Source organism: Anguilla rostrata, chromosome 13 (genome assembly GCF_018555375.3).
Source record: "Anguilla rostrata isolate EN2019 chromosome 13, ASM1855537v3, whole genome shotgun sequence".
NCBI classification, from domain to species: domain Eukaryota; kingdom Metazoa; phylum Chordata; class Actinopteri; order Anguilliformes; family Anguillidae; genus Anguilla; species Anguilla rostrata.
This window is the reverse complement of record NC_057945.1, coordinates 3,062,430-3,089,888: the sequence shown is the minus strand read 5'-3', so window position 1 is coordinate 3,089,888 and position 27,459 is coordinate 3,062,430. Positions and strand designations below refer to the sequence as shown.

The 27,459-nt window shown below is 52.9% G+C and overlaps 1 protein-coding gene across 2 annotated transcripts in view; it reads right to left on the bottom strand.

Annotated features, from left to right (window-relative positions):
- The window catches only part of ppp1r16b (protein phosphatase 1, regulatory subunit 16B), an 89,121-nt gene extending 62,460 nt beyond the window's left edge, over window positions 1-26,661 (bottom strand). For both annotated transcript variants that reach the window (XM_064304904.1, XM_064304903.1), the window contains exon 1: window positions 26,510-26,661. The gene's annotated coding sequence lies outside the window, so the exon portion shown is untranslated. The remainder of the gene's footprint in view (window positions 1-26,509) is intronic.
- Window positions 26,662-27,459: the final 798 nt, after the last annotated feature.

The following is a 27,459-nucleotide window of genomic DNA, read 5'->3' as shown; positions in this document are numbered from 1 at the left end:
AACACACGCCTGTAGCCAAACGGGGACCGTTGCTTTCGTTTATACAAAACCTTCGTGTAAACTGGGGATGCAAAGATTCCCGATTGTTTTTAAGGCGTTTCCACGGTTAAGAGGGTCTCTCATTCGTTCGCTGATAGAACACAGCCCAGCATCACCGTACACCGTACAGTTTTCCCACTGCCAGCATTTCCATCGCTATTAAAGCCGCGTTTCCATCGCTATCAAAGCCGCGTTTCCATCGCTATCAAAGCCGCGTTTCCATCGCTATCAAAGCCGCGTTTCCATCGCTATTAAAGCCGCGTTTCCATCGCTATTAAAGCCGCGTTTCCATCGCTATTAAAGCCGCGTTTCCATCGCTATTAAAGCCGCGTTTACATCGCTATTAAAGCCGCGTTTCCATCGCTATTAAAGCTGCGTTTCCATCGCTATTAAAGCTGCGTTTCCATCGCATTTAAAGCTGCGTTTCCATCGCTATTAAAGCTGCGTTTCCATCGCTATTAAAGCCGCGTTTCCATCGCTATTAAAGCCGCGTTTCCATCGCTATTAAAGCTGCGTTTCCATCGCTATTAAAGCTGCGTTTCCATCGCTATTAAAGCTGCGTTTCCATCGCTATTAAAGCTGCGTTTCCATCGCTATTAAAGCCGCGTTTCCATCGCTATTAAAGCCGCGTTTCCATCGCTATTAAAGCCGCGTTTACATCGCTATTAAAGCTGCGTTTCCATCGCTATTAAAGCTGCGTTTCCATCGCTATTAAAGCTGCGTTTCCATCGCTATTAAAGCTGCGTTTCCATCGCTATTAAAGCTGCGTTTCCATCGCTATTAAAGCCGCGTTTCCATCGCTATTAAAGCCGCGTTTCCATCGCTATTAAAGCCGCGTTTCCATCGCTATTAAAGCTGCGTTTCCATCGCTATTAAAGCCGCGTTTCCATCGCTATTAAAGCCGCGTTTCCATCGCTATTAAAGCCGCGTTTCCATCGCTATTAAAGCCACGTTCCATCGCTATTAAAGCTGCGTTTCCATCGCTATTAAAGCTGCGTTTCCATCGCTATTAAAGCCGCGTTTCCATCGCTATTAAAGCTGCGTTTCCATCGCTATTAAAGCCGCGTTTCCATCGCTATTAAAGCCACGTTCCATCGCTATCAAAGCCGCGTTTCCATCGCTATTAAAGCCACGTTCCATCGCTATCAAAGCCGCGTTTCCATCGCTATTAAAGCCGCGTTTCCATCGCTATCAAAGCCGCGTTTCCGAAACGCGTTCCAGGCTAATTAGCGGCGCGGGACGTCACCGCCGGGCGGTGGACTGCGCCGGTTAGCGCGCTACCCCGCCTGCCGAAAAGCACGCAGCCCCGCCGACCGACGCCGCCGCGGACGCTCGAAGCAGCGCGAGGGAAAGCCGCGCGAAGCCGCCACCGCGCTCAGTTCGCCCGTCCCGCGGGGGAGCCGTGGCCCGCGGCAGCCCCGCCCCTCAGGCGGGCGCGGCGTACAGCGGACAGACGGACTCCAACGCACCTCGGCTAAACGATGTCGCATCTCATTTCCTCCGACTCAAAAAATAAAAAAAAGAACGAGTTCCTGTATTTAAAGCTCTGGATTGCATGATCAGATGGGTCCTGGGATTATTCGATGAAATCGGAGAAATGATTACATTAGGCAGAGAGAGAGAGAGAGAGATTATCACTCGACATTTCAAAAATAGACTAAGCGCAAAACCCAACAGAAACACAACAGAAATCACAAACAACTCAACGGAAACCCACGTAGGCCTATGTGAAAGAAGCAGAGGCAGGTCTATAAATATCTGAAAACGTACAGAACAGAGAAGGGATGCACCGAATCCTCTTGCATTCATGTGCCTGCCCTGGAGAGGGAGAAAGGGAAAGAGATCCAGACTGAACATTCAGTACTGAGAATGCGTGTACTTAATCCATGCATTTACCTGGAGAGGAAGAGGGGGGAAGGAGAGGAAGAGAGGGACACAGATGGGGACTGTGAGAAAGCTATGGCAGTGAGAGAGAGAGCAAGAGAGCTATAACTGTGAGAGCATGTCTGTGTGTGTGTGTCTGTGTGTGTGCCTGTATATGGGTGTATGTGTTTGTGCAGGTGTGTGTGTGCCTGTAAACATGGGTGTGTGTGTGTTTGTGCGGGTGCATGTGTGTCTGTACGTGTGTGTGTCTGCATATCGGTGTGTGTGTGTTTGTGCAGGTGTGCGCGTGTGTGCCTGCGTGTGTGTGTATGCACATGTGTGCGCGTGTGTGCCTGCGTGTGTGTGTGTGTGTGTGTGTACCTGTTTCTTGAACATGAGAGGCCATAAGAACTGCACTTAGCATCAGTGCTGTTGCTGCAGCAGGAGCACTGTGTGTGTGTGTGTTTGTGTGTGTCTGTCTGTATATCAGTGCTGGTGCTGCAGCAGGAGCACTGTGTGTGTGTGTGTTTGTGTGTGTCTGTCTGTATATCAGTGCTGGTGCTGCAGCAGGAGCACTGTGTGTGTGTGTGTTTGTGTGTGTCTGTCTGTATATCAGTGCTGGTGCTGCAGCAGGAGCACTGTGTGTGTGTGTGTGTGTGTGTGTGTGTGTGTGTGTGTCTGTCTGTATATCAGTGCTGGTGCTGCAGCAGGGAGCACTTGTGTGTGTGTGTCTGTATATCAGTGCTGGTGCTGCAGCAGGAGCACTGTGTGTGTGTGTGTGTGTGTGTCTGTATATCAGTGCTGGTGCTGCAGCAGGAGCACTGTGTGTGTGTGTGTGTTTGTGTGTGTCTGTCTGTATATCAGTGCTGGTGCTGCAGCAGGAGCACTGTGTGTGTGTGTGTGTGTGTGTGTGTGTGTGTGTGTCTGTCTGTATATCAGTGCTGGTGCTGCAGCAGGAGCACTGTGTGTGTGTGTCTGTATATCAGTGCTGGTGCTGCAGCAGGAGCACTGTGTGTGTGTCTGTGTGTGTGTCTGTATATCAGTGCTGGTGCTGCAGCAAGAGCACTGTGTGTGTGTGTGTGTGTGTGTGTCTGTATATCAGTGCTGGTGCTGCAGCAGGAGCACTGTGTGTGTGTGTGTCTGTATATCAGTGCTGGTGCTGCAGCAGGAGCACTGTGTGTGTGTGTGTGTGTGTCTGTATATCAGTGCTGGTGCTGCAGCAGGAGCACTGTGTGTGTGTGTGTGTGTGTGTGTGTGTGTGTGTGTGTGTCTGTATATCAGTGCTGGTGCTGCAGCAGGAGCACTGTGTGTGTGTGTGTGTGTGTGTGTCTGTATATCAGTGCTGGTGCTGCAGCAGGAGCACTGTGTGTGTGTGTGTGTGTGTGTCTGTATATCAGTGCTGGTGCTGCAGCAGGAGCACTGTGTGTGTGTGTGTGTGTGTGTGTGTGTGTCTGTATATCAGTGCTGGTGCTGCAGCAGGAGCACTGTGAGTGTAAATGCATCCCATAGGGACGGCACCAGCATGATTTCTTTATCACATGCAACCTTCCGCTGACCAAAATGTGTAAAGCCTTCAGCAGCTGAAGCAGGAGTGTTCAGCAGGAGTGTTCAGCAGGAGTGTTCAGCAGGAGCGTTCAGCAGGAGCGTTCAGCAGGAGCATTCAGCAAAAGCGTGCAGCAGGAGCGTTCAGCAGAAGTGTTCAGCAGGAGCGTTCAGCAGGAGTGTTCAGCAGGAGCGTTCAGCAGGAGCGTTCAGCAGGAGTGTTCAGCAGGAGCGTTCAGCAGCAGCGTTCAGCAGGAGCGTTCAGCAGGAGTGTTCAGCAGGAGCGTTCAGCAGGAGCGTTCAGCAGGAGCATTCAGCAAAAGCGTGCAGCAGGAGCGTTCAGCAGAAGTGTTCAGCAGGAGCGTTCAGCAGGAGTGTTCAGCAGGAGCGTTCAGCAGCAGCGTTCAGCAGGAGTGTTCAGCAGGAGCGTTCAGCAGGAGTGTTCAGCAGGAGCATTCAGCAGGAGTGTTCAGCAGGAGTGTTCAGCAGGAGCGTTCAGCAGAAGTGTTCAGCAGGAGCGTTCAGCAGGAGTGTTCAGCAGGAGCGTTCAGCAGCAGCGTTCAGCAGGAGTGTTCAGCAGGAGCGTTCAGCAGGAGTGTTCAGCAGGAGCGTTCAGCAGCAGCGTTCAGCTGAAGTGTTCAGCAGGAGCGATTAGCAGAAGCATTTAGCAGAAGCCTTCAGCAGGAGTGTTCAGCAGGAGTGTTCAGCAGGAGCGTTCAGCAGCAGCGTTCAGCTGAAGTGTTCAGCAGGAGCGATTAGCAGAAGCATTTAGCAGAAGCCTTCAGCAGGAGTGTTCAGCAGGAGTGTTCAGCAGGAGCACTCAGCAGGAGTGATCAGCAGGAGCATTCAGCAGGAGCGTTCAGCAGGAGCAATCAGCAGAAGCGTTCAGCAGGAGTGTTCAGCAGGAGCAATCAGCAGAAGCGTTTAGCTGAAGTGTTCAGCAGAAGCGTTTAGCAGGAGTGTTCAGCAGGAGTGTTCAGCAGGAGTGTTCAGCAGGAGCACTCAGCAGGAGTGATCAGCAGGAGCATTCAGCAGGAGCGTTCAGCAGGAGTGTTCAGCAGGAGCAATCAGCAGAAGCGTTCAGCAGGAGTGTTCAGCAGGAGCAATCAGCAGAAGCGTTTAGCTGAAGTGTTCAGCAGAACCGTTTAGCAGGAGTGTTCAGCAGGAGTGTTCAGCAGGAGTGTTCAGCAGGAGCACTCAGCAGGAGTGATCAGCAGTAGCGTTCAGCAGGAGCATTCAGCAGGAGCGTTCAGCAGGAGTGTTCAGCAGGAGCACTCAGCAGGAGTGTTCAGCAGGAGCGTTCAGCAGGAAAGTTCAGCAGGAGTGTTCAGCAGCGGAGAACGCGGGAACCTCTCACAAGCCGGAGACAGGCCAAGCGTGCTCTAGCCACGGGCGTCAGCCACAGCTCCGCCCCTTTAAATGTCCAAGAACAGGAAACGGCCCGTCGGCGGCCAAAATAAGAAAGCCCCGCCCACTGGGGTCGCAACCCCGTCAGTTAGGGGTCTCCTGGGAGACGCCAGAGCAGGTTCTGAGTGGGGGTGGGGGGGCTGGGGGGGCGATGAGGCCACACATGTTTTAAATAGTTTCAGTGCTGTTGCCTCTGCATCTCCCTTCCTGGATTTCACACAAACGGTCTGCTCTCCCGTTTCAAACTCTCACTGGGGGGGCTGGCCCGAAGAGGGGCTCCAGAGGAACACGCATAACCCCCCCACCCCCCCCACCTTAAACCTACACCTGCACCCGTGACCAAAACAGGTTCACACAAACACACGCCCAGCCAACTTCTCCTTTTGAAGATGTACAATAGAAACCTTCTACATTAGAATCCAGGGTTTTCCAAATCTTACACTTTTCACCATATGAGGCAGTGATGGACGAGGTTTTGAAATGACACAAGAATTAAAGAATAAAAATGATCATAAATGATTTTCCACACGCATACCGATTCATGCAGTGGAGTGGCTGACTCTCTCCGGACCGCAGGCGTGAGAACCCAGGCCAGCAGTTCCGCAGTGTCAGCTGAATTTCACACCAGTGATTCATTAACACCATTAACCGCCCAAATAATCCACGCACCTTGTTCTCAAGGTCCCGCAGGACTGCTGCTCGAAAGGAAACCACAAACACCTGCCAATACCGCGGACCGGAGCGCTGACACCCAGCGCCAGTCTGTAGCTAACTGATGAACCCGGACGGGCTGACTGGCCTGTTCCCAGAATGACGCGTTCTCTCGCTCCAGCGAAGATTTTTCTCGTGGAAAAACGCGTGCCCTTGGGTGTAAGATTAACGCATTACGCCATTGGCCCTGCGGAGACAGCGCTGGCACGGGGGCGACGTGGCGTCACCGGGATGGCACCGGGCCCGGGGGGGGGAGGGCCTGACGTGTGGGTCAACGCACTGCCCTCGTGTTCTGCTCTCGCTAATTCACCTAATCACCCGTAACCGCCCCCGAGCAAAGCTGATTATCGCACACAGATCCCAGATCCCCGGGAGCGGCGAGGGGGGGGGCGGGGGGTCAGATCCGGGAGGACCGGCTGTAGCTCTGCACACTACATACACCCCCGGTTTCATTACATTACATTTATTTAGCAGACGCTTTTATCCAAAGCGACGGACAAGAGTGCATATCATGGTCACTGGACAACTACAAAACACAGGTTCAATATTAGGACAAATACAAATTAGTGCTGGAATGGGGGTACATACAACATGAGTGTCATGAAAGGGGGGTTTCCCTATACACCCCTCTCCAGTTCAGTTTCCACTACAGGAATGTGCAGTTTACAGCTCCACTGAGCACTTTTACCAGTGAAAAACCACAAGGAGGGTTTTTTTTAAAAAGGAAACGCAAAAAAAACACAAAAAGATGATAATTTGGAACATTCTTACTGGTCAGAATAATTGCTAATACCTGTATTTCATTCATCAAAACCAAATCTTTTCATCTTCGTTTGAAAAGACCATTTGAAGTTATGACATCACCGAAAACTCATTTTCTTAGCGGTTAGGCTAAATGCGTCTCTTGAGTTGGAGAATACTGGGTAATGGCGATACAACTGTTTTCTCAGTATTTCTCACAATCACAGTACTCATGAGGCAGCTGAAGGCCTGGTGTCGTCTTTTAGTTTCATCTGAACTGCAGCCTCCATCACATTTCCTGAATCTGTTCTCTTCAGTGGAGTGAACGGAGGCACTATACCTGGGTGACATCACTGGTATTAGTATTATGTGTTACACATTATAAATGAGACAGCTAAACTCACCTTAAAGTGGGTACCAACATATTAAATACTGATTTTCGGCTTGAGTTCCTGCGATAGATCAATGACCTGTCCAGGGTGTAATCCTGCCTCTCGCCTAATGCATGCTGGGATAGGCTTCAGCACCCCCCGTGACCCTGCCCAGGAATAAGTGGGTATAGATAAAGGATGGATGGAGGGATGGATGGATAGCTTGAATTCCTGTTTAAAGACTACAGTTATTAGGAAGATTAATCTGTCAAAGGCACTGTCGGATAAAGCTATTTAAGTATTTATCCTCTTGGATGAATACTGCCAACTGTTCTTTATTTGAAATGAAAAGTAAAATAATATTTATGTGTATTTGAGGCTTGTCACATCATGATGCGATTGTTTATTATATTCTGACCTTTACTTGACCAGTTCAACACTGTTGCATCCCACCCCCTTTCCCTGTCCACCCAACACTTCTCCTTTTCATGGGCTGAGCACAGCTGCAGCAATTGAGGCCGGACTGTACTGTGCTGACTGAGACTGGTCTGTGCTCTGCTGTGTTAAGGCCAGGCTGTGTTCAAACCTGGCTGTGCTGTGTTAAGACAAAGCTGTGTTAAAACCTGGCTGTGCTGTGTTGAGACCAGACTGTGTTAAGACCAGACTGTGCTGCATTGAGACCAGGCTGTGCTGTATTAAGACCAGGCTACACAGTGTTAAGACCAGGTTGTGTTAAGGATAGGCTGTGTTAAGACCAGTCTGTTTTAAGGATAGGCTGTGTTAAGACCAGGCTATGCTAAGTCCAGGCCCAGGCTGCACATGGGTTCAGCAGTAATATGGGTTCAGCAGTAATATGGGTTCAGCAGTAATATGGGTTCAGCAGTAATATGGGTTCAGTAGTAATATGGGTTCAGCAGTATTATGGGTTCAGCAGTAATATGGGTTCAGCAGTATTATGGGTTCAGCAGTAATATGGGTTCAGCAGTAATATGGGTTCAGTAGTAATATGTGTTCAGCAGTAATATGGGTTCAGCAGTAATATGGGTTCAGCAGTAATATGGGTTCAGTAGTAATATGTGTTCAGCAGTAATATGGGTTCAGTAGTAATATGGGTTCAGCAGTAATATGTGTTCAGCAGTAATATGGGTTCAGCAGTATTATGGGTTCAGCAGTAATATGGGTTCAGCAGTAATATGTGTTCAGCAGTAATATGGGTTCAGCAGTATTATGGGTTCAGCAGTATCCCTCCTTCTGTTCTGCTGCTGGAAGTGCAATCTGACCCCAGGCCAGGCTCCGCCCTCTCACCCCTCCGTGACCCCTCACACTGACCCGATCCTTCAGCTTCCTGTCTGAGCATTCAGCGAGGGGAAGTCACCCCCCGCCCCCCTCCCCTTCAGACAGGGTGGGGCTGCATTTTTTCACTGCCTCCCTTCTCCCAAAGGGCCAGTCCACCCCACCCCACCCCACCCTCCTCATTACTGTTCAGGCTTATCTCGTGCCAGGCAGGCAGCACAGCCACCAGCTGGGCAGAGAGCCGACCGCACTGGAACCCGCGCCCGCCGCCATTTAACGGGCACTCCAGAGAGCCGCGGGCAGGACTGCGACGCGGGCAGGACTGCGACACGGGCAGCTCGCGGTCTCTCTCGTATCTCCCTCGCAGAAAAGCACAGCTTTCGTCCGTGCTGCTTCTCAGCTTTTTTTTCTTACACTTTTCAGCAAGCTGGGCACCGTAAAGGGGAGGAACAGAACGATGTGTTCAGCAGTGTGTTCAGCTGGCTTCATTCGCCAGAAGGAAAGGCCGAAAACACGCGCTTCAGGCTTCTCAGGGGAAGGCGAGGCACCGTCCCCCCAAACCCAGCGTCTCAGACGGGTACCGTCCCCCCAAACCCAGCGTCTCAGACGGGGGTGCGCAGCGCCGGCGAGGGCTGTCGATCGGGCCGGCTCAGCTCAGCCGTGCCTTTCTGCTGATTGGCTCAATCGCGCGAGCGCTCACGGACCGAGGCGGAGCCCGGCTCAGCGCGGCCGTCCCCGTCCCCTGGGCCCAGCGGAGGAGCACGCGCCGCTCACGTGCTTCCGTGCGAAAGTCCAGCGGGGCTCAGCGGAGGCCGGCGGGGCGGGTTAGCGGGTTAGCGGGACCGCTGATGCAGCGTTAGCTGGGAGGGGGGGGCGTGGCGCGTGCAGCGTTCTCGCAGGTATTCGCTGATCGGCGAAACTGAGCGGGTACATGGTTAACCCGCATCGGCTAATGGGAAAACAAGAACACGCAAACCCAGCGACTCCCCGAGGGCGGGGGGGGGGGAAGACCACGGCTCGAGAGTCACAGCTCGCAACGGAGAGAAATAAAACAGAGAAAAGTGCGGGAGAAACGTGTCCGCCGCTCAGGCAAGCTGGCAGGCGAGTCCAGCTCTTAAACACACCAGCAGCTCCTGCGTGTGCACCGCTGCATTCAGCACCGAAGAAAGGAGCACTCTGGGCCAAGCTCGCGCCTACCCGCACTCATACTGAGGTAAAGAGTGAGGTCAGAGCTCAGGGTGACCGAGAAGAAGACCCTTTTCAAAGGCACCTGGGTTTATTTCCACTGTTCCCACACTATAATAGGTGTGTTTCTGTTCTGCTTCTTGGCCTTCTAAAAGCGCCATTTCTTTCAGAAAGCAGACCTGAAGCTGCCTGTGCTGTGTGTGAGTGGCTTTTGACAGAAGTGTTCAAACCTCACCGGCTGCAGAGAGACTCGAGACCATGGCCACTCTGTGATGTCATCCTCCAGCCTCACACCAGCCAAGCAGAGGCCTCTGCACTCTCGACTTTCTCCACCCTCCAAAGAAACGGAACAGAGCAAGGCCTCTGCACTCTCGACTTTCTCCACCCTCCAAAGAAACAGGACAGAGCAAGGCCTCTGCACCCTCGCCTTTCTCCACCCTCCAAAGAAACAGGACAGAGCAAGGCCTCTGCACCCTCGCCTTTCTCCACCCTCCAAAGAAACAGAACAGAGCAAGGCCTCTGCACCTCGCCTTTCTCCACCCTCCAAAGAGGCGACAGAGCAAGGCCTCTGCACCCTCGACTTTCTCCACCCTCCAAGAAACAGAACAGAGCAAGGCCTCTGCACCCTCGACTTTCTCCACCCTCCAAAGAAACGGAACAGAGCAAGGCCTCTGCACCCTCGCCTTTCTCCACCCTCCAAAGAAACAGAACAGAGCAAGGCCTCTGCACCCTCGCCTTTCTCCACCCTCCAAAGAAACGGAACAGAGCAAGGCCTCTGCACCCTCGCCTTTCTCCACCCTCCAAAGAAACAGAACAGAGCAAGGCCTCTGCACCCTCGACTTTCTCCACCCTCCAAAGAAACAGGACAGAGCAAGGCCTCTGCACCCTTTGACTTACTCCACCCTCCAAAGAGACGGGACATAATGAGGCCTCTGCACCCTCGACTTACTCCACCCTCCAAAGAAACAGGACAGAGCAAGGCCTCTGCACCCTCGCCTTTCTCCACCCTCCAAAGAAACAGAACAGAGCAAGGCCTCTGCACCCTCGACTTACTCCACCCTCCAAAGAGACGGGACAGAGCAAGGCCTCTGCACCCTCGCCTTTCTCCACCCTCCAAAGAAACAGAACAGAGCAAGGCCTCTGCACCCTCGCCTTTCTCCACCCTCCAAAGAGACAGGACAGAGCAAGGCCTCTGCACCCTTTGACTTACTCCACCCTCCAAAGAAACAGAACAGAGCAAGGCCTCTGCACCCTCGCCTTTCTCCACCCTCCAAAGAAACAGAACAGAGCAAGGCCTCTGCACCCTCGACTTTCTCCACCCTCCAAAGAAACGGAACAGAGCAAGGCCTCTGCACCCTCGCCTTCTCCACCCTCCAAAGAAACAGAACAGAGCAAGGCCTCTGCACCCTCGCCTTTCTCCACCCTCCAAAGAAACAGAACAGAGCAAGGCCTCTGCACCCTCGACTTTCTCCACCCTCCAAAGAAACAGAACAGAGCAAGGCCTCTGCACCCTCGCCTTTCTCCACCCTCCAAAGAAACGGAACAGAGCAAGGCCTCTGCACCCTCGACTTTCTCCACCCTCCAAAGAAACGGAACAGAGCAAGGCCTCTGCACCCTCGCCTTTCTCCACCCTCCAAAGAAACAGAACAGAGCAAGGCCTCTGCACCCTCGCCCTTCTCCACCCTCCAAAGAAACGGAACAGAGCGAGGGCCCTCCACATCCCCGGCCGTCCCCGGCGTCCTGGTAGAGGACGTTTTTATTTTTTAAAATTCAGGCGGGATGGCTTGTCCTACTTGGCGCAGCAGGTGGGACGGCCCCCTCCTCCAGCGGCGGCGGGATTTGAAGCGTTCGGGCCGGGCGGATTCTGGGTCACCGTCTCCCCGGCGACCGACGGAAACCAGGGCGAGAGCTATACAAAGCCGTCGCTAACGCCGCCGCTAACGCCGCCGCTAACCTGACAACGCCGGCTGCAGGACGGCCCTGTTAGCGTTAGCATTAGAGCCGTCGCGGAACCCCCTAGCTAACCGTTTCTGGGACCGCTAGCATTTGCGTTTAGGCTTTTAGCAAAAGGTCGTGTCCAAAGACACTTACAAAAGTGCCCTCAAAAAAGGCTATACAAAGAGCAAGAGACAATTACCAATTAAGCTATCAGTGTGACAACTGATAGTAATAGTAGTCATTACGTAAACCTACAACGTGATATTAAGTGCCACAGCGGGTGTCTGAGGAAGGCTGAGAAAGCAGAGCTCTGAGCCGCAGATGGGCATTACAGTACCGTGCTAAAATTAACATGAACTGAGCCAATCAACCAAGGACGAAGGGTTCAAGCCTGAATTCCAGCAGGCAAGTTTATGTGACCGTAGGCCAACTGTGCCACAGTTGTGTTGCAACACAGGACATTGTCATATAGTTATTTATGCCCCTTCACAAATGTTCAGAAGATGTGTCAGATTGTAACATTTTGGCTTCGGTGGCAGTGGGAGGGAACCTTCAGTGACAAACACACAAAGCTGAGCGTCCAGGGGATCAGCCGTTCCGTGGACTGGAGACTGCAGATCAGGGGGCTGAGCTGGAGAGCACAGTTTTACCTGCAGCTCGTGCAGGCACCACAGACCTTCTACAGCAGCCGGGTACACTCAGGTTTCCATGGGAAAACGGGTTCGGTTCACTACCCCTTTCGTGAGAGGTCACGCAACGCGCGATGTCATTTTGCGGCGCTAAGAGGACCAGACCTCTCCGTTCCGCTCTGGCCATCTGGCACGTCGCCCTGTGTTTCTTTTGAATACTGCTACAGGTATATCTCTGTAGATTGGCTATCGGTCTGATTGTACGATACAAACTACTGTTTGTTAGGTCAATATAACGATTAGTAATAACAAATGAGCCTTTTTTAGCCTTCTTGGTCATACCTCATTTTTGGTGTCCCTCAGAGTGACACTGACGTTCTCCACTCCTGCATGTTTGCTCTGAACAACAGCGTCTGCTAAGCGACTGCAAAGCGACGCAGCGGAATGGCGCTTCTCATCCAACGGGCAAGCCCATTCCTTTAGGGACACGAAGCTTCGAACCTACAACAGTGTCCAGCGACCTCCTAAAGCGGAATCGTGAACTCGAGCTGTGCGTTCCCTAGAGGCGTCCTGGCGTGCGGAAGCGAGCCCTCCCACGCACGTTCCTCATCGATGCGCAGGGTCATAACATCGGCCCGACGGACAGACCGCTGCTCCCAGCCGTTGCCAAGGCAGCGCGCCCAAAGGAGACGCGCACAGCCGCGAAACGCCAGTCTGGCAAACGCTCGCCATCCTCTCCTTACTTTGAGCTTTGAGAGCTCCAGATGTTGCATGCAGCCAGCCTCTGGCTTTCGAGAAGCCGCTGGCGCGAGGTGCTTCATCGATCGGGGAGTTTCGGGGCTCCTCTCTGCACCCGCGTCTAAGTGGCTGAGCAAATGCGCGGAGCTTTCCCGACTACAGCAAGCGCACCCGACGCGGGGTTGGTGTGCGTTTCCCCCTCCATCGCTTGGTTACCGGAGTAATTGCCCCTTTGTCTGAAGGCCTGTGTTTACACGGTGGGGCTCCACCCAGCCACAGAGCACGGTGCAGCCTGACATCAGCCTGTTTATTCTGGAACCTCATCTTAGTTTGTTTTTTTTTTTATTTTTAAATAACTTCCCTACCACAGGCGTCTATTGAAAATAGCTTTGCTGCAAGTCCAGGAGCCTTGGAAGGTTGTTTTTGGATGCCGGAGGGCTTTTTTTGCGTACTCTATGGAGAAAGCTCGCCCTCGCTCTGGGGCCTTCCTCTCTGCCTCACTCTGGGGCCTTCCTCTCTCCCTCGCTCTGAGGCCTTCCTCTCTCCCTCGCTCTGAGGCCTTCCTCTCTCCCTCACTCTGGGGCCTTCCTCTCTCCCTCACTCTGAGGCCTTCCTCTCTCCCTCACTCTGGGGCCTTCCTCTCTCCCTCACTCTGAGGCCTTCCTCTCTCCCTCGCTCTGAGGCCTTCCTCTCTCCCTCGCTCTGAGGCCTTCCTCTCTCCCTCGCTCTGGGGCCTTCCTCTCTCCCTTGCTCTGGGGCCTTCCTCTCGCCCTCACTCTGGGGCCTTCCTCTCTCCCTCGCTCTGGGGCCTTCCTCTCCCTCACTCTGGGACTCTTCCTCTCTCTCACTCTGGGGCCTTCCTCTCCCTCACTCTGGGACTCTTCCTCTCTCTCACTCTGGGGCCTTCCTCTCTCCCTCACTCTGAGGCCTTCCTCTCTCCCTCGGTCTGGGACTCTACCTCTCCCTCGCTCTGGGGCCTTCCTCTCTCCCTCGCTCTGGGGCCTTCCTCTCTCCCTCGCTCTGGGGCCTTCCTCTCACTCGCTCTGGGGCCTCTCCCTCTCTCTCTAACTCTCTCTCTGTCTCCCACCTTCTCCCTCTCTAACTCTCTCCCTCTCTATCTGTCCCTCCCTCTCTAACTCTCTCCATCTCTCTCTATCCCTTTCTCTCTGTCCCTCCCTCTCCCTCTCTACCTTTTTCTTTCTCTCTCACAGCTCAATCTCTCCCTTGCTTTCTCTCGATCCCTCTCTCTTTCAGTCCCTCCTCCTCCCTCTCCCTCCCTCTCTCTCTGTCCCTCCCTCACTAACTCTCTCCCTCTCTCTCTGTCCCTCCCTCTCTAACTCTCTCCATCTCTCTCTATCCCTTTCTCTCTGTCCCTCCCTCTCCCTCTCTACCTTTTTCTTTCTCTCTACAGCTCAATCTCTCCCTTGCTTTCTCTCGATCCCTCTCTCTTTCAGTCCCTCCTCCTCCCTCTCTTCCTCCCTCTCACCCCCCCCCCCCCCCCCATGGGCTTACCCACCTGCTGCCCCCCCTCCTTACTCCTCTAGCCCTGTGTGCATATTCCATTGAGCTGACGAGGCACCAGGAGTGCAAAACTGAGGAAATATTTTTGGGGGAGGAACACAGGCCCCCTCACTGCCCGGTACAGGACAGCAGCCCATAGGCTGGGGGCCAGTGAGGGTAGCACTCAAAGTCTAATATCATTAGTAGTTTTATTTTTTAAAAATAATCATTAATTAAAGTTTATTTTCAAGAGAATAAGTATCCTATGAAGTTATGTGTCCTTGTCATAGTTGTTCTAACGTTCATGTAAATGATTGCTGTGACAGTACCATGCCTAGTTTGTGTTGTCATGCCGATGAAGAATATTTCAAGTCGATACCGTCACACTGCGTTGGCTGTTCCAAACCGCCGTCTGACACCACAGAAAACCGTGTGTGGGAGCAGGAGCCTGAATGGAACTGCTGTGAGGGCCGGCCCTTTGCACAGGGGCCGCGCTCACCTCGTTTGTGCGTGGCGACGGCGGGGGAGGACACATTTCAGCGCCGGAACCATTAAAGCATCTGACCGCGAATGAAGCGCTGCTTACACACGGCCCCTCCGGCATGCGCCCGCAGCATTCAACACACCTGCACGTGCTCAGCAGGGTTCCAGGTGTGTGTGTATGAATGTGTTACCTAGCCTAATTAGAGGAACACTATCCTCTTAAAGCTACAATGTGCTCAGGTTGGGGGGGGGGCAGGGTGCAGGAGTTAAGGGGTGGGGGGCAAGGGGCTGTCCTGGCATGACCTGGACCTGGGGAGGCGCACATCCAGCCAGTTTCCCCGTTTCCCCTTAAAATCGGCATCTGATTGAGACCCCAGCAGGTGAGGGGAGTCAGCTGTGTGAACTGCTGTGTCTGTAATTGGCCAATTAAGCAGCCATTAACGCTCAAACCTGCCGCACACCACGGCTCTCTGATTGGCTAATTAAGCGGCCATTAGGGCTCAAACCCGTCGCACACCACGGCTCTCTGATTGGCTAATTAAGCGCCCATTAGTGCTCAAACCCGCCGCACACCACGGCTCTCTGATTGGCTAATTAAGCGCCCATTAGTGCTCAAACCCGCCGCACACCACAGCTCTCTGATTGGCTAATTAAGCGGCCATTAGGGCTCAAACCCGCCGCACACCACGGCTCTCTGATTGGCTAATTAAGCGGCCATTAGGGCTCAAACCCGCCGCACACCACGGCTCTCTGATTGGCTAATTAAGCGCCGGTTAGCGCTGAAACCTGCCGCACACCACAGCTCACTGATTGGCTAATTAAGCAGCCATTAGGGCTCAAACCCGCCGCACACCACAGCTCTCTGATTGGCTAACTAAGCGGCCATTGGGGCTGAAACCCGCCGCACACCACAGCTCTCCGGGACCGGGGCTGAGACCGCCGCCCTGCTGCGTATGCTCACGCTCCTCATCTTGCGCCTGGGCCGGGAGCTCGGCCCGGGGAACGCTGGTCCCCTTTCACACACCAAAAATGCAGCGCTCAGACAGCGTCCCGCCCTGCCATCAATATTTCAGGGGATACAGATGTCAACCGGTTGCTGGGGAGAGGGGAACACAATATCGGCTGGGTGCTGGGGAGGGAGGAGGGAACACGATGTCGGCTGGGTGCTGGAGAGGGGGAAACACACTGTCGGCTGGGTGCTAGGGAGGGTGGAACAGGATGTCGGCTGGGTGCTGGGGAGGGGGGAACACGATGTCGGCTGGGTGCTGGGAAGGGAGGGGGGAACACGATGTCGGCTGGGTGCTGGGGAGGGAGGGGGGAACAGGATGTCGGCTGGGTGCTGGGAAGGGGGGAACATGATGTTGGCTGGGTGCTGGAGAGGGGGGAACATGATGTCGGGTGGTGCTGGGGAGGGAGGGGGGAACACAATATCGGCTGGGTGCTGGGGAGGGAGGGGGGAACAGGATGTCGGCTGGGTGCTGGGGAGGGATAAAGAGCAGCAGCCGGAGTGCGGGCAGAAAGAGTAAAATGGAGCGTGCCTCGTGGCAGAGGGAAAACATATTGCATCACATCTTTACCACAAACGCAGCGCTTCCTACATGCAGAGCGGCTGCAGGAAGCTCGTGCATACTGGCCCTGACTACCGAGGACCGTGTGAACCACAGAGACACGCACAGCACATGGAGGTGCGATACAATACACACACACACACACCGCACGCAGCAACGCACGCACACACCGTACGCAGCAACGCACGCACGCACGCACACACACACCGTACGCAGCAATGCACGCACACACACACCGTACGCAGCAACGCACACACACACACACCGTATGCAGCAACGCACGCACACACCGTACGCAGCAACGCACGCACGCACGCACGCACGCACGCACACACACACCGTACGCAGCAACGCACACACACACACCTTACGCAGCGACACACACACACCGTACGCAGCAACGCAAACACACACACCTTACGCAGCAACGCACGCACGCACACACCGTACGCAGCAACGCACACACACACACGTACGCAGCAACGCACGCACGCACACCACCTTACGCAGCAACGCACACACACACACCGTACGCAGCAACGCACGCACGCACACACCTTACGCAGCAACGCACGCACGCACACACCGTACGCAGCAACGCACGCACGCACACACCTTACGCAGCAACGCACGCACGCACACACCGTATGCAGCAACGCAAACACACACACACACACACCGTACGCAGCAACGCAAGCACACACACACCGTACGCAGCAACGCACACACGCACACACCGTATGCAGCAACGCACACACACACACACCGTACGCAGAAACGCACACACACACCATACGCAGCATGCAAACACACACACACACCGTACGCAGCAGCGCCACACACACACCTTACGCAGCAACGCACGCACACACACACACGTACGCAGCAACGCACGCACACACACACCGTATGCAGCAACGCACACACACACACACACCGTACGCAGAAACGCACACACACACCATACGCAGAAACGCACACACACACCGTACGCAGCAGCGCACACACACACATTACGCAGCAACGCACACACACACCGTACGCAGCAGCGCACACACACACACACACCGTACGCAGCAACACGCACACACACACACCATACGCACACAGTCACACACACACACAGTCTCTCTCTTTCACACACACACACACAGACAGTCTCTCTCTCTCTCATACACAGACTCACACTAACTCACACACACAGTCTCTCTCACAAATACACACACACACAGTCTCTCTCTCTCACACACAACCACACAGTCTCTCTCTCTCTCTCTCTCTCTCTCACACACACACACGGTCTCTCTCTCTCTCTCACACACACACAGACAGTCTCTCCCTCTCACACACACACACAGACTCACACACACACACACGCATACACACACAGTCTCTCTCTCACAAATACGCACACAATCTCTCAGCTGCCCTGGTACACCCAGGCACTGAACAGCGTTGTCTGGATGAAGACATATGAGGGTCAGGCACAGCATGGTGTTTCCAGAGCCATGAGGAGAGCAGAGATATCATAACACAGCATCCCCACAACACACATACAACAAGACTCTCTCTCTCTCTCTCTCTCTCACACACACACACACACACACACACTACAGCGTCCCCACAACACACATACAACAAGACTCTCTCTCTCTCTCTCTCACACACACACTACAGCGTCCCCACAACACACTTACAACAAGACACTCTCTCTCTCACACACACACACTACAGCGTCCCCACAACACACATACAACAAGACTCTCTCTCTTTCTCACACACACACACTACAGCGTCCCCACAACACACATACAACAAGAGTCTCTCTCTCTCTCACACACACACACACTACAGCGTCCCCACAACACACATACAACAAGACTCTCTCTCTCTCTCACACACACACACTACAGCGTCCCCACAACACACATACAACAAGACTCTCTCTTTCTCTCTCTCACACACACACACACCTACTCACACACACGCACGCACGCATGCACACACACACACACACTCACACTACAGCATCCCCACATCACACATACAACAAGACTCTCTCTTTCACACACACACACACACTCACACACGCACGCACGCACACACACACTACAGCTTTCCCTGAGAATATAAACATTCAGAGGCTACTCCCCATCACACCATGCCTTTGAAGTACAGCAGCTGCAGAGGTTTCTACCAGTAAATGCTGCAAGCCACATATTCCCTGGCTAATGGTACAAGCAAGGATTCGCAAACATACCCTTCACAGGAGTACAGCTGTGATCCAAACCCTTTACATACAGGAGTACCCTCCACACACTGGAGCTGTGATCCAAACCCTTTACATACAGGAGCACACTCCACACACTGGAGCTGTGATCCAAACCCTTTACATACAGGAGTACACTCCACTCACTGGAGCTGTGATCTAAACCCTTTACATACAGGAGCACACTCCACACACTGGAGCTGTGATCCAAACCCTTTACATACAGGAGTACACTCCACACACTGGAGCTGTGATCCAAACCCTTTACATACAGGAGTACACTCCACTCACTGGAGCTGTGATCCAAACCCTTTACATACAGGAGTACACTCCACACACTTGAGCTGTGATCCAAACCCTTTACATACAGGAGCACACTAATCTATCTCTACACTGGAAATTAATCCCACAACCTTCCATAAACTATGTATTTAACAATTTGCTAATCTCCATGGAGCAATCCGCTGGAAAGTTTCTCTTTTCCGATCCCTGCACACCTTCCTAAACACACACGCACACACACACACACACACACACACACAGGCCCTTACGCAGAAACTTGTCAGGCTGTATTCTGATCAGTAAAGTAGAATCAAAAATCAGTGCTCTCAAATATATTTGTTTACTCTATTTGATTGGCAGTGTAAGAATATGGCTGTTTTGGCTGAGCATCTTCCATCAGCATTGAACAATAGCCCTGCTGCATAGCCAAAATACCCCTGTGTTAATACCCCTACCCCTATCTGCCAAAAAACTGCGTAAAACAGTACATTTGAGTACGCTGATTTTCAATTATGGATTGTGTATAGCATATTTGGCATAAAACAGGCAGTGTTCTAGTCAACCTAACTCGGTGAACGTGCTTCACACAGGATAAACAACTGTGCTGTCAGAGAAGCTGTGTGACAGATAGGCAAACAGACTGTGCTGAGCACAGCCCTGTGCCACAGGATAAACAGACTGTGCTGAGCAGAGCCCTCAGTGCCACAGGATAAACAGACTGTGCTGAGCAGAGCCCTGTGTGTGACAGGATAAACAGACTGTGCTGAGCAGAGCCCTGTGCCACAGGATAAACTGACTGTGCTGAGCAGAGCCCAGAGTGCCACAGGATAAACTGACTGTGCTGAGCAGAGCCCTGTGCCACAGGATAAACACTGACCTGTGCTGAAAAGCGAGAGCCCCAGTAAGGTGCCACAGGTAGTATAAACATGACTGTGCTGAGCAGAGCCCTGTGCACAGGAAACAGACTGTGCTGACAGGCCTATCACGGTTATCCCACGGAGACTGTGTCAGTGTTTCCCTTACACTAACTGTATTCGGGCAGCCCACCCAAATAGATTTGCCCCCGCCCAAAAAGACTTATTGTCTTTAACACAGACTCCTGGCATTCCGATTCCGACTGCAAAGTTTGCGGTGTTAAAATCACGTATGGTATTCCGAGGAGTTGCTTCGTCCTGTTCCTAAACATTATTGGCCCAATTCACATCTGTGTCATCACTGAGAGCCAATAAGCAACCAAAATCATAATCAGCTTTCATTCAGGAGAAACACTGCCACTGAAGGGATGTTACCTGCATGCAGCGGCCGCCTCTCCATGGTTTGTTTGGAACGCCGTGAGTCTACGTTAGTTAGTTTTGTGAGCAGCACACTATGCTTTGTATTCAATATTTTTTCTTTCAAATGTCAAAGTGAGAAATGGCTGACTGTCATTTCCCTGTGCTTCTTTTTCACTGTTAAATTTTAAAAGTCAGTTGCAATTTTTTTGTGGGCTCCTTTTAGTTTATACATATTTTTGGGCTTTTTATTTTTTGGTGATTCGGGATAAAATAAAGCTACACTAAGTGAAATGGAGCTGGCCGTTGTGTTTTCAAAACAAGTCAGCCCTCCCCCCACCCCCCACCCCCCACCCCCACACACAGAGTCTATCACAGCTTTCTCAACCTGTAGGAAACACTGCTGTTACACACAGAGACTGTGCTGTTACAGACTGTGCTGTTACACACAGAGACTGTGCTGTTACAGACTGTGCTGAGTAGCCCAGGTTCGTGCTCTCAGCCCCATGCTGTTCCTCTTCATAACAATGTGAGGAAGACTCCTCACAATGGGCCCTGGAATCCAGCGACTTCCTGCCGCAGCAGCGTGGGCCAAAAAGCATGAGCTAACTTCCTGTGCCAGTCGAAACTCACCCACCGATTGGCCCACAGATTCCAGGACCAGCCGAAATTCACCCACCGATTGGCCCACAGATTCCTGAGGAGGAATCACACTGAGGGAATGGATAGAGTACGCTGAAGCAGCACACACAAAGTCAGACAATCAGCGATACACACACGCACACACACACACACAAGCACACACCTGCACGCACACAAATGCATATGTACGCACACACACCCACACAGTCAGACAATCAGTGACACACACACACACACACCCACACCGAGTCAGACAATCAGAGACACACACAGTCAGACAAGCAGACACACACACACACACATGGTCAGACAAGCAGACACACACACACACACACACACAGAGGACAGTACCAGGCACCTGGACACACAGTCTCTTCCTCACACTGGCACACAGAGCTCCTGGTGTCCCACTGTCACTGAGCCACGGGGGACACTGAACTTCAGCTACAATAGCACACTCCCGCACACAGTACACCTCCCGCACGCAGTCCCCCAGACCAGCTCTCCTCACAAAGCCAATGGAACGGGTAGTGTCTGCTGGCACTCTGCTCCAATCAGCTAACAGCAGCGGTCAGTTTCTGCTCCAATCGGCTAACAGCAGTGGTCAGGGTCTGCTGGCACTCTCATCCAATCAGCTAACAGCAGTGGTCAATGTCTGCTGGAAATCTGCTCCAATCAGCTGACAGCAGCAGCAGTCAGTGTCTGCTGGCACTCTGATCCAATCAGCTAACAGGCATTCAGCAGTGAGCGAACAGACCTGGACTCTTAGAGAACACCTCCTCGACAGCGCTCGGCAGCGTGAGGAAAGCTGCCCGAGTTCTCCACATTCAAACGGCCGCCAGTCAAACGCGCGGGCAGCCAATGGGCTCGTCTCGCTGCAGCCGCGCGGGAACAGCGTGATTTAATGCACCCACGGCAGCTGTGCCATCAATCACCCCGCCGACAGACACGGGCTATATTAAAAAGTAAAAACTTATTTATGCCTGGCGGCACCCCCCAAGGTATTAATATTTCAACAGGAGCACAGAGTTATGCGCTGGAAGACTCCGGAACCTGCTGGAAACACCGGGTACGAGGGGCGGAACCGTAAATAATTAGCACGCTCGTTATCCTGCAGAAGGGGCTCAGACAGCTAGACCGCAAAAAAAAACTTTTAAATACAAATGAAACGTAGATCATAAAGACATCCGATGAAAAGCCATCAAAGCGGAAAGAGGAAGCGACTCTGGATCACCACCTCATCTGCCATTCGGGTTAGTCAGTAAACAGAGCAGTAAACCTCAAATCTCAAACATCACTTTCCCGACTGGTGAAATAGATGCAGTGGTCCATGCATGCATGTGTGTGTATGTGTGTGTGTGTGTCTGTCTGTCTGTGCATGTTTATATCCCTGAAAGTGTGTGTATGTGTCCACTTGTGTATATGTAGCGTGTCTCTGTGGATGTGTACTTGCGTCCGCATGTGTGTATATGTGCCTGTCCATGTGTGTATGTGTCTGCGTGCGTGTACTTGCCCACGTGTGCGTGCGTGTGTGTGTGTGTGTGTGTGTGCATGTCCATGTGTGTGCATGGCGGTGTGTGTGAGTGTGTGTGTGTGTGTGAGTGCATGTCCGCGGGGTGTTGTCCCTCTTGTGTAACCCAGCTGGCAGAGATGGTGGGGGTATGCGGGAGGGGGGGGTATGCGGAAGGGGGGGTGGAAGGCTTGTCGTTAACCGAAGCTGACAGGCAGCACTGCAGTGAAGAGGCCAAGCGACCCAGTGGTCTAACCCTCTCCACCAGCGACCCAGCGCTCTAACTCTCTCCACCAGCGACCCAGCGTTCTAACCCTCTCAACCAGTGACCCAGCGCTCTAACCCTCTCCACCAGCGACCCAGCACTCTAACCCTCTCCACCAGCGACCCAGCGTTCTAACCCTCTCCACCAGTGACCCAGCGCTCTAACCCTCTCCACCAGCGACCCAGCGCTCTAACCCTCTCCACCAGAGACCCAGCGCTCTAACCCTCTCCACCAGTGACCCAGCGCTCTAACCCTCTCCACCAGTGACCCAGCGCTCTAATCCTCTCTACCAGTGACCCAGCTCTCTAACCCTCTCCACCAGTGACCCAGCGCTCTAACCCTCTCCACCAGTGACCCAGCGCTCTAACCCTCTCTACCAGTGACCCAGCTCTCTAACCCTCTCCACCAGTGACCCAGCGCTCTAACCCTCTCCACCAGTGACCCAGCACCCTAACCCTCTCCACCAGCGACCCAGCGCTCTAACCCTCTCCACCAGCGACCCAGTGCTCTAACCCTCTCCATCAGTGACCCAGCGCTCTAACCCTCTCCACCAGTGACCCAACGCTCTAACCCTCTCCACCAGCGACCCAGCGCCCTAACCCTCTCCACCAGCGACCCAGCGCTCTAACCCTCTCCACCAGGACCCAGCGCTCTAACCCTCTCCACAAGCGACCCAGCGCTCTAACCCTCTCTACCAGCGACCCAGCGGTCTAACCCTCTCACCAGCGACCCAGCGCTCTAACCCTCTCCACCAGTGACCCAGCGCTCTAACCCTCTCTACCAGTGACCCAGCGCTCTAACCCTCTCCACCAGAGACCCAGCGCTCTAACCCTCTCCACCAGCGACCCAGCGCTCTAACCCTCTCCACCAGCGACCCAGCGCTCTAACCCTCTCCACCAGCGACCCAGCGCTCTAACCCTCTCCACCAGCGACCCAGCGCTCTAACCCTCTCCACGCGCGACACAGCGCTCTAACCCTCTCCACGAGTGACCCAGCGCCCTAACCCTCTCTACCAGTGACCCAGCGCTCTAACCCTCTCCACCAGTGACCCAGCGCTCTAACCCTCTCCACCAGAGACCCAGCTCTCTAACCCTCTCCATGCGCAACACAGCGCTCTCTCTCTCTCCACGAGCGAGCCGCTCCTCTCTCCGCACACACACGCCCCGCTCTCTCTCCACACACACCCATACGCCCCTCTCTCTCCACACACACACCCACCCACACGCCCCTCTCTCTCTCTCCACACCCACCCACACGCCCCGCTCTCTCTCCAGACACACACACCCCTCTCTCTCCACACACACACCACCCACACGCCCTCTGTCTCTCTCCACCACACCCACCCACATGCCCCTCTCTCTCTCCACACCATCCACCGCCCCGCTCTCTCCACACACACCCACCCACACGCCCCTCTCTCTCTCTCCACACACACCCACCCCTCTCTCTCCACACACACACACCCACACGCCCCTCTGTCTCTCTCCACACACACACCCACCCACATGCCCCTCTCTCTCTCTCCACACCCATCCACACGCCCGCTCTCTCACACACACACCCACCACGCCGTCTCTCTCCACACACACCCACACGCCCCTCTCTCCACACACACACACATGCCCCTCTCTCCACACACACACCCACACGCCCACTCTCTCTCACACACACCCACACGCCCCTCTCTCTCACACACACACCCACCCACACGCCCCGCTCTCTCTCCACACACACCACCACGCCCCCTCTCTCTCCACACACACACACATGCCCCTCTCTCACACACACACCCACACGCCCCACTCTCTCTCCACACACACCCACACGCCCCTCTCTCTCCACACACACCCACACCCACATGCCCCGCTCTCTCTCCACCCACACCACACGCCCCACTCTCTCTCCACACACACCCACACGCCCCTCTCTCTCCACACACACCCACACGCCCCTCTCTCTCTCTCCACACCCACCCACACGCCCCTCTCTCTCACACACACCCACACGCCCCTCTCTCTCACACACACACACACCCGCACGCCCCGCTCTCTCTCCACACACACACACACCCGCACGCCCCTCTCTCTCTCTCTACACACCGCCGCACACTCAGAGGACGGCAGGGCTGAACAGGAGCAGCGCTGCCTCGTTCACTTCCGCACGACGGCTTCCCATCTCCCGGGCCGGCAGCTCGCCCCGCACGCGCAAACCTGCCTTCCTGCCGGACCCGCAATTTACCGGAACATTCCGTGCAGACACCCGTCTGCTTCAGCACAGAGGAGCCGCTCAGCGCCACAGCGGTCCTGTTTATTTTCACTCTCCCCCTCCAGTCCTAACAGTCATCCTCTCCCGTTTAGATCAGCTTTTCCAGTTTCCCGTCTCTCTCTGACCAGTGAGGCAGTGGAACCGCCGCTGGTGCCAGGGCACAGTAAAGCCCAGACGTTCTGCTCCCACCCCAAAAAACGCTGCCGTTCGCACGAGTGGATTTACAGCAAAATTACACCCTGCTTCGTTTTCTGTGTGTGTGTGTGTGACCAAAAATAAATGCTTTTTTTTGACTGCTTCACACCTCCACAAGCCAGATCCTTGAATTCAGTTTTTTTTTGCCAGTTTATACAGAGAATGATAGCTTTGCCAAAACACGTTGGACTTTTTAAAATTGTTCATGGGAACCTGCCATGAACGAAACAAAGGCATTTTATTAAGTGTGTCCTACAGAAAAGTCCCTCGGTTTGTCTTCTCTATGTCAGAATAAGCTCAATACCAAAAAGCACCGTCTATCCTTAGGCTAGCCGCTTACATCTTTACGGCTTATCCAGGCAGCGCTTCTTTCTATAGTTTTCATTTTTACCTGTTTGTTTATTTTAAGGTGCACTGGGAGTTCCCTTCCAATTGCACAGTACACGTGTCAGAATTCAACAGTACATGTGGTTAAAACCTGCTGAGACACAACAACAACCTTACGATGGCAAACAGAAAAATTACATTTTTGGCTGCTTCAGAGAATTCCTTGACAAGGGAGTGGGGTATGATTTCTTTTTTCGTTCTTCTTTTTTTGTTGTTTGTCAGAGGAAACGATCACACTCTCTCGCGGTGATCAAGGTGTCTTCCGTTTGCTCGCCTGGTGCTCTAAGGTTTCTGACAGGAAATACTCCTAAACTGCAGTTTGATAAAACACCTCTTGTGCAACGATTCTGTCATTACAAGTTACTATGGATAAATGAATGCCACGATTCTATAGTCCACTCTTTCCCTACCTCCAGGGGCCAATGCCTCTAAGAACGAGGGACGAAGGAAAAAATACACTTCACCCACGAACATGGCACGATGATAAGCCAACTCTGTACATGTACATTAGTTGCTACTTGCCGAAATGCACTATTGCACGTAATCGGTGCAGTGATACTGTCGTTACAATGCATTTCATCATCACAAATGCTAATCGTTTTTAGATCACCTATGAAATGAGAGGTCTAGCCTAATTCTTTAAACAACCAACATGATTCTCTACCAATTTTGCCAAATTTCAAACACACCGAAAGCCGAGGCCTCGACGCGTTTCAGTACTTCGATCGGAACAAAACTTCAGAACAGTTCACAATGATTAGTAAAGACGTTTGTAAATCGATTTGCCCCCTCCGCTTTACTGATCGCTTTAATGTTTTAAGCGGATATGCACGCAACGGTCAAAGTGAAAAATAACGTGTTGGTGTTTCACAAGTGCACGTGCGGGACTCCTCTTGGCCAATCCCAAAGCAGACATCCAACAGAAAGACTGAATTCATGCCCGGTATGTCCGTGACACCCAACTGTCAAACCTGATTATGTTCATTAATCTGAAGCTCCATCCTGCGATAACGATTTGCGGGACGCGCGTTTTGCACCGCTTTGAATTCCTATCGATTGCAAATCAAAGTTACAACTATAAGATTGCTCGAGTCTGCCATTGTTCCGTTCGCTCTTCTTAAACCAGAAACCTTGTCCAATTACATGTTTGCTCTGTCCCAAGATCTAGCGCAGTTAACGGTAGTTTGAACTGGTAGCCTACTATAACGGTACAGTGAACTGCTTAAAAACGGAGGTAGCCGTATTGTATTGGCTGGCCCCTCCAACCCCTCCCAGCTGCCTCAAACACCATCGTTTAGAAGAATGCCTCTTTTCCCCCACTGCTTTCATTTGGGTTTGTTGCATTTATTCGACGAAAAAGAAAAACAAGCCAAGGTGAAAGAAGGTAAGGAGCAACCCTGGGGTTTCGCACTCACCGCGCCACTACTGACTGTCGCGTTCCGATTTCACTCGCGGAAATGTGCTGATCTTTCTGGGATGTGCATGTTCCTCGCCTTGGTACGGCATGTGTGCACGTCTAGCTCATGGGTTAAAATGGGTCGAAGGGGGAGCAATAGCGGTTGTGCGCTGCAGAACGCCCATCGAGACGAAGTCACTCCTCTCGGGCGGGGCTGCCGACTCCGAGGAAGTCGGGGGAGGAGACTGAAGCAAAAACTGCAGACAACAGTTCTAAAAAATTCTTTTCAGCGTCCGTTATTTTTGCGAAAGCCGTGATAGCGAAAGATGGATTTAGGTAAAACGGAACTATTCTCATTTCCTGCGACCCGGCGACTCCTAAAATTCCAAAACAAATTCCACGGACGTAGCTCCTTCAGTTCATATCGCCAGTCTGTGTTTTAGCCTGCAGAACACCTTGTAGATGTCGGGAATTAGCTTAAGTGGCCTGTTATGGTTTATTCCGTAAAAATGCATTCTCTAATTTCTGGAGCATAGTACAATGGGCGACGCATGCTTCTGTTTTGATCTAACAGTGATTCTTGAGTTCGCAGAAATAGTGCACTGTATTATAAGTCGAATGTTTTGGCGGTTGAAGGCTGTAGGCTACTGCAGACACAACTCGCTGTAATGACCATAAACTAAGTGCTAAAACCATACCGCAGATATATTTCTTTTTGAAAAGGCACCTTTGTTTTCTTCACTATTTATTCTCCACCTGAAGGCTTCACCTAGACTCCATCGATTTTCTGGGGTCAAACTGCGATTTGGGGGGATGGGGGACCCCTCAAATCCGCTGTATCGTCAAAAATGTGCAGCGGTGGGAGGGAACGACGAAATAAATTTAGCAAAATGGTCCAAACCATCGTCTTGGCTCAAAATAATTCGTTTGTATGTTGAGAATTGGGCTGTTTTAAAACTCTGTTAATTG